Source organism: Colossoma macropomum, unplaced genomic scaffold, assembly GCF_904425465.1.
Source record: "Colossoma macropomum unplaced genomic scaffold, Colossoma_macropomum, whole genome shotgun sequence".
In the NCBI taxonomy this organism is placed as follows: Eukaryota; Metazoa; Chordata; class Actinopteri; order Characiformes; family Serrasalmidae; genus Colossoma; species Colossoma macropomum.
In genome coordinates, this window is record NW_023494797.1 from 6,953,635 (window position 1) to 6,962,155 (window position 8,521).

Consider the following 8,521-nt stretch of genomic DNA (forward strand, 5'->3'; position numbering starts at 1 on the left):
ACAAAGAAAAAGTCCTTAGTGATCTGCTGTGTACTTCACACATACAGTTTAGCCTCAGACTTCACTCAAAAAATGCCCTATACAAAATATCTTAATTATACAAGAACATGTTTAATAGCCTATTTATACTTGTTATGCCAGTTGAGCAGGGCTTGTCTTTAAAGCAACATTATGTAAAAAGTTTACCTTAAAAACAGCTTTAAAATCATTTTGATGGTACACTGACTTATAACAGGGAGAATGACGTCTTTGTCATTGCCACTCTGGACCCGACACGCCTATAGCACTATGTAACTTTAGATGAGCAGGCACAAGAACTCTTGTGAGAACTGCATGATGCCACCTCACACACCAACAGCCATGGTTCTTCAGCTAGCTATAAGAAGTAGCTTGATATTCCCAATACGGACATCATGGAAGAGGCTGCCAAAAGGCCGAAAACCTTGTTGGAGGAAGTGAGGAAGAAAAAAAGGAGAGAGTGACCGATCAAGAGACCAGGTATGAGTAAATCTCAGACTGGCTTTTACCTGAGGCCAAAATCTAGAAGAGAAAAAAGGATGCAAGACTCAAGTCTCACAGCTAACGGGAAAACAACGAAAATCCAACATCAGAGTTTAAGTTGCATCCCTGCAAATATTATTTATGAAAGATGTAGACTGTAACTTTATCTGTGTTGTCCTTGTCTCATAGAGTTTTATAGTTTTTCTGGATACTCCAAGTCACCTAATCTCAGTCTGGTTTCAGGCTAACATTCAAAGAAATAAGTTCATCACACGCCAAAAGGTTTGGTCAGTCTTTGTCAATCGCGCCAAATAAGCCTTGAAAGTTTGCACTCTCCTGTAATAAAACCCTGTAATATAACTCTACCTTGTAAGTCGACATGGTTCTTTTTCTTCTCTTGCTGGTGTCGTGCTGAATTCTGTCCTGCTGGCAGAATCTGACTCCCCTTTGCGGGCGTGTGCCTCACGCAGGCATATGGACGCTGCAGAATACACTCACGATTTCTGTTATTCAGACAAAGAAACAACAGAAATTGCGAGTGCAATCTGTAGCATCCAAATGCCTGCGTGACGTGCATGCACTCGATGGGGAGTCAGATTTAGCATCCTTCAGCTTGTGTAGGGGAGAGCGGGGCACAACAAAACATTTTGGTTTTTGCTGAATAACTTTAAAAATATTATGTATTGATATATGTAAATGACATCTGTTCTGACTGGCCTGTATTGCGCCTCAATGAAAAAGCAATAGAGACTGAAACTGCTGTAGGCTGGTATATACATACACCGATCAGGCATAACATTATGATCACCTCCTTGTTTCTACGCTCATTTTCCCCCTTTTACCCTGTTCTTCAGTAGTCAGGACCCCCCTGGACCCTCACAGAGCAGGTACTATGTGGGTGGTGGATCATTCTCAGCACTGCAGTAAGACTGATGTGGTGGTGGTGTGTTAGTGTGTGTTGTGCTGGTACGAGTGGATTAGACACAGCAGTGCTGCTGGAGGTTTTAAACACTGTGTCCACTCACTGTCCACTCTATTAGACACTCCTACCTTGTCAGTCCACCTTGTAGATGTAAAGTCAGAGACAATAGCTCATCTGCTGCTGCACAGTTTGTGTTGGTCATCCTCTAGTCCTTCATCAGTGGTCACAGGACGCTGCCCACAGGACACTGTTGGCTGGATATTCTTGGTTGGTGGACTATTCTCAGTCCAGCAGTGAGAGTGAGGTGTTTAAAAACTCCAGCAGCACTGCTGTGTCTAATCCACTCGTACCAGCGCAACATACACTAACACACCACCACCACGTCAGTCTTACTGCAGTGCTGAGAATGATCCACTACCCACATAGTACCTGCTCTGTGAGGGTCCATGGGGGTTCTGACCACTGAAGAACAGGGTAAAAGGGGACTAACAAAAGTATGCAGATAAACAGATGGACTAGAGTCTGTAATTGTAGAACTACAAAGTGCACCTATATAGTAAGTGGAGCTGATAAAATGGACAATGAGCGTAGAAACAAGGAGGTGGTCATAATGTTATGCCTGATCGGTGAAAAGTTTGATCACCCTGCTCCAATTACATGTTTTGTTAATCTTCTAAGGGAAAACTCTGCTAATCCTCTACAGTGAACAGACTTAAAAATGAACTTTTTGAAGAACTGAACACAGAATTTCTATTTACTTGCTGAGTTTAACATGTTTGTACACACTTAGAATAACATTTAATTATAACATATTTAACATGTGGCATAATTTTTGCATGGGCCATATTTCATGTTATATTTCCTCATATATATATGATCATATATCATATAAACCAATATATATAATCCAGCAAATGAATACTTATATGCATATAGACAGAGAGAGAATGAATGAAAGAGAGAAATACAGAGAGAGAGACAGAGAAAAGAGAGGGACAACTGAGAGGAAAATGTTGCTTTCAATTCACTTGATTCGAATATGTACATTGGTTCCATGGTACGTGAATTAAATATATCAGCTCAATTACTTTCATTTGTTTGCCTTACTTTTGGCATGAATTGTGTTGATGCAATGTATTTGAGAAAGAGACAGAGGAAGAGAGAGAGTAAGAGAGAGAGAACCAAATTAAAAATGAAAAGTGAATTATCTCGGTTTCCACACGGCTCTACGCACATTTCACACACTGAGCTCAGAAGCCAGAGTTAATCACACAGCTCAGGACCCCACTGCGTCCCTGATAGAATGAGCTCTGCCACTGCAGAGGACTGTTGCACTGTGGACACAACCGGACAACAAGGGGTGCCGCTGAGTGCATTAATTATACAGTCAGTTGTGTCACCCAAACATGGACAAAAAGTGAAGATTCGCCAGCAGAACCTATAAAGACACTTAGATTTCATGCTGTTCCTACATCAGAATGCTCTCACACAGCACTGCTACTTATCAAAATGCTATTGGTGCAAACAGCAAGAGTTCTGTGGGTTCCAGGAAGCTGCCAGCAAATCAGAGACAAAGTGAGGAGCTTCAGAAATCAGGCTGTAAAACTAACTGAAACTAACGGACTGAGAAAGCTCATCACAGCTCGGCAACCATTAAGAGATTTTTAAATAGGCCATGCATTTCCATTACTTTAAAATAAACTGATGTGCAGCCAGAGATATTAGTAAGAGGGATACTTTGGCATAATCCAGTATAGAGGAGGAAGAAAATGTAGGATCACTAATGCCTACATGGTAGACATAGACATATGGATAGACATAAAAGCATTGCAAGACAACCTGAAAGCAGCAAACAGCGTGTTGATTGGTTGGCATTACTGCCACTGAGTGCTGATTGGTTGGCATTACTGCCAATAAGTGTTGATTGGTTGGCATTACTGCCACTGAGTGCTGATTGGTTGGCATTACTGCTTCTGAGTGCTGATTGGTTGGCATTGCTGCCACTAAGTGTTGATTGGTTGGCATTACTGCTACTGAGTGCTGATTGGTTGGCATTACTGCTACTGAGTGTTAATTGGTTGGCATTTGTGTCACTGAGTGCTGATTGGTTGGCATTACTGCCACTGATCGCTGATTGGTTGGCATTACTGCCACTGATCGCTGATTGGTTGGCATTACTGCTACTGAGTACTGATTGGTTGGCATTACTGCCACTGATCGCTGATTGGTTGGCATTACTGCTACTGAGTGCTGATTGGTTGGCATTACTGCCACTAAGTGTTGATTGGTTGGCATTACTGCCACTGAGTGCTGATTGGTTGGGATTACTGCTACTGAGTGCTGATTGGTTGGCATTACTGCCACTGAGTGCTGATTGGTTGGCATTGCTGCCAATGATCACTGATTGGATGGCATTACTGCTACTGAGTGTTAATTGGTTGGCATTTGTGTCACTGAGTGCTGATTGGTTGGCATTACTGCCACTAAGTGTTGATTGGTTGGCATTACTGCCACTGAGTGCTGATTGGTTGGGATTACTGCTACTGAGTGCTGATTGGTTGGCATTACTGCTACTGAGTGCTGATTGGTTGGCATTGCTGCCAATGATCACTGATTGGATGGCATTACTGCTACTGAGTGTTAATTGGTTGGCATTTGTGTCACTGAGTGCTGATTGGTTGGCATTACTGCCACTGATCGCTGATTGGTTGGCATTACTGCCACTGAGTGCTGAATGGTTGGTATTACTGCTACTGATCGCTGATTGGTTGGCATTACTGCTACTGAGTACTGATTGGTTGGTATTACTGCCACTGATCGCTGACTGGATGGCATTGCTGCCACTCATCACTGATTGGATGGCATTACTGCTACTGAGTACTGACTGGTTGGCATTACTCCCACTGAGTGCTGATTGGTTGGCATTACTGCTACTGAGTGCTGATTGGTTGGCATTACTGCCACTAAGTGTTGATTGGTTGGCATTACTGCCACTGAGTGCTGATTGGTTGGGATTACTGCTACTGAGTGCTGATTGGTTGGCATTACTGCCACTGAGTGCTGATTGGTTGGCATTGCTGCCAATGATCACTGATTGGTTGGCATTACTGCTACTGAGTGTTAATTGGTTGGCATTTGTGTCACTGAGTGCTGATTGGTTGGCATTACTGCCACTAAGTGTTGATTGGTTGGCATTACTGCCACTGAGTGCTGATTGGTTGGGATTACTGCTACTGAGTGCTGATTGGTTGGCATTACTGCTACTGAGTGCTGATTGGTTGGCATTGCTGCCAATGATCACTGATTGGATGGCATTACTGCTACTGAGTGTTAATTGGTTGGCATTTGTGTCACTGAGTGCTGATTGGTTGGCATTACTGCCACTGATCGCTGATTGGTTGGCATTACTGCCACTGAGTGCTGATTGGTTGGTATTACTGCTACTGATCGCTGATTGGTTGGCATTACTGCTACTGAGTACTGATTGGTTGGTATTACTGCCACTGATCGCTGACTGGATGGCATTGCTGCCACTCATCACTGATTGGATGGCATTACTGCTACTGAGTACTGACTGGTTGGCATTACTCCCACTGAGTGCTGATTGGTTGGCATTACTGCCACTGAGTGCTGATTGGTTGGCATTACTGCTGCTGAGTGTTGATTGGTTGGCATTACTGTTACTGACTGTTGATTGGTTGGTATTACTGCCACTGAGCGCTGATTGGTTGGCATTGCTGCCACTCGTCACTGATTGGATGGCATTACTGCCACTGATCGCTGATTGGTTGGCATTACTGCCACTGAGTGCTGATTGGTTGGCATTACTGCCACTGATCACTGATGGGTTGGCATTACTGCTACTGATCACTGATTGGTTGGCATTACTGCCACTAAGTGTTGATTGGTTGGTATTACTGCTATTGAGTACTGATTGGTTGGTATTACTGTCACTGATCGCTGATTGGTTGGCATTACTGCTACTGAGTACTGATTGGTTGGCATTACTCCCACTGAGTGCTGATTGGTTGGCATTACTGCCACTGATCGCTGATTGGTTGGCATTAGTGCCACTGAGTGCTGATTGGTTGGTATTACTGTCACTGATCGCTGATTGGTTGGCAATACTGCTACTGATCGCTGATTGGTTGGCATTACTGCTACTGAGTACTGATTGGTTGGCATTACTCCCACTGAGTGCTGATTGGTTGGCATTACTGCCACTGATCGCTGATTGGTTGGCAATACTGCTACTGATCACTGATTGGTTGGCTTTACTGCTACTGAGTGCTGATTGGTTGGTATTACTGCTACTGATCGCTGATTGGTTGGTATTACTGCTACTGAGTACTTATGGGTTGGCATTACTCCCACTGAGTGCTGATTGGATGGCATTACTACCACTGATCGCTGATTGGTTGGCATTACTGCTACTGATCACTGATTGGTTGGCATTACTGCTACTGAGTGCTGATGGGTTGGTATTACTGCTACTGATTGCTGATTGGTTGGCATTACTGCCACTGAGTGCTGATTGGTTGGCATTACTGCTACTGAGTGCTGATTGGTTGGCATTACTGCTACTGAGTGCTGATTGGTTGGCATTACTGCTACTGAGTGCTGATTGGTTGGCATTGCTGCCAATGATCACTGATTGGATGACATTGCTGCTACTGGGTGTTAATTGGTTGGCATTAGTGTCACTCATCACTGATTGGATGGCATTACTGCTACTGAGTACTGACTGGTTGGCATTACTCCCACTGAGTGCTGATTGGTTGGGATTACTGCCACTGAGTGCTGATTGGTTGGCATTACTGCTACTGAGTACTGATTGGTTGGTATTACTGTCACTGATCGCTGATTGGTTGGCATTACTGCCACTCATCGCTGATTGGTTGGCATTACAGCTACTGAGTACTGATTGGTTGGCATTACTCCCACTGAGTGCTGATTGGTTGGCATTACTGCCACTGATCGCTGATTGGTTGGCATTACTGCCACTGATCGCTGATTGGTTGGCATTACTGCTACTGAGTACTGATTGGTTGGCATTACTGCCACTGATCGCTGATTGGTTGGCATTACTGCTACTGATTGCTGATTGGTTGGCATTACTGCTACTGAGTACTGATTGGTTGGCATTACTCCCACTGAGTGTTGATTGGTTGGTATTACTGCCACTGAGTGCTGATTGGTTGGCATTACTGCTACTGAGTGCTGATTGATTGGCATTACTGCCACTGATCGCTGACTGGTTGGCATTACTGCTACTGAGTGCTGATTGGTTGGCATTACTGTTACTGAGTGCTGATTGGTTGGCATTACTGCCACTGAGCGCTGATTGGTTGGCGTTAGTGCCACTGATCGCTGACTAGTTGGCTTTACTGCCACTGAGTGCTGATTAGTTGGCATTACCGCCACTGAGTGCTGATTGGTTGGCATTACTGCTACTGAGTGCTGATTGGTTGGCATTACTGCCACTAAGTGTTGATTGGTTGGTATTACTCCCACTGAGTGCTGATTGGTTGGCATTACTGCTACTGAGTGCTGATTGGTTGGCATTACTGCCACTGATCACTGATTGGATGGCATTGCTGCTACTGGGTGTTAATTGGTTGGCATTAGTGTCACTGAGTGCTGATTGGTTGGCATTACTGCCACTGAGTGCTGATTGGTTGGCATTACTGTCACTGATCGCTGATTGGTTGGCATTACTGCCACTGAGTGCTGATTGGTTGGTATTACTGCTACTGAGTACTGATTGGTTGGCATTACTGCTACTGAGTACTGATTGGTTGGCATTGCTGCCACTGTTCACTGATTGGATGGCATTACTGCTGCTGAGTGTTAATTGGTTGGCATTAGTGTCACTGAGTGCTGATTGGTTGGCATTACTGCCACTGAGTGCTGATTGATTGGCATTACTGCCACTGATCGCTGATTGGTTGGCATTACTGCTACTGAGTGCTGATTGGTTGGCATTACTGTTACTGAGTGCTGATTGGTTGGCATTACTGCCACTGAGTGCTGATTGGTTGGCGTTACTGCCACTGATCGCTGACTAGTTGGCTTTACTGCCACTGAGTGCTGATTAGTTGGCATTACCGCCACTGAGTGCTGATTGGTTGGCATTACTGCTACTGAGTGCTGATTGGTTGGCATTACTGCTACTGAATGTTGACTGGTTGGCATTACTGCTACTGAGCATTGATTGGTTGGTGAGCTGATCAGCCCATGAGTTGATGTCATGAGTGTACATGAGACACTGTTAAAACAAAGTCTTATAATTTGAGTTCAAAATGTGCTCAAAAATATAACAGCAGTGTTAAAATGTTTCATGATCTTTTGTGTTCAGAAAATTACTGCATTTACAATTAAGCATTTACAAACCAAGTTTTTGCATTAAAGCTCTAAAGTGTTTTAGTGTGTGTTGCGCTGGTACGGGTGGATCAGACACAGCAGTGCTGCTGGAGTTTTTAAACACCTCACTGTCACTGCTGGACTGAGAATAGTCCACCAACCAAAAATAGCCAGCCAACAGTGTCCTGTGGGCAGCGTCCTGTGACCACTGATGAAGGACTAGAGGATGACCAACACAAACTGTGCCGAAGCAGATGAGCTATCGTCTCTGACTTCACATCTACAAGGTGGACTGACAAGGTAGGAGTGTCTAACAGAGTGGACAGTGAGTGGACACAGTGTTTAAAACCTCCAGCAGCACTGCTGTGTCTGTTCCATTTGTACCAGCACAACACACACTAACACACCACCACCACGTCAGTCTTACTGCAGTGCTGAGAAGGATCCACCACCCACATAGTACCTGCTCTGTGAGGGTCCATGGGGGTCCTGACCACTGAAGAACAGGGTAAAAGGGGGCTAACAAAGTATGCAGAGAAACAGATGGACTACAGTTTGTAATTATAGAACTACAAAGTGCACCTATGTAGTAAGTGGAGCTGATAAAATGGACAATGAGCGTAGAAACAAAGAGGTGGTCATAATGTTATAACTGATCGGTGTATAGCGACAGTATTTGTTTATATCAGTTTGTTTATATATTAAAAAGAAAGCCCAGAAACACACATCTAAAAT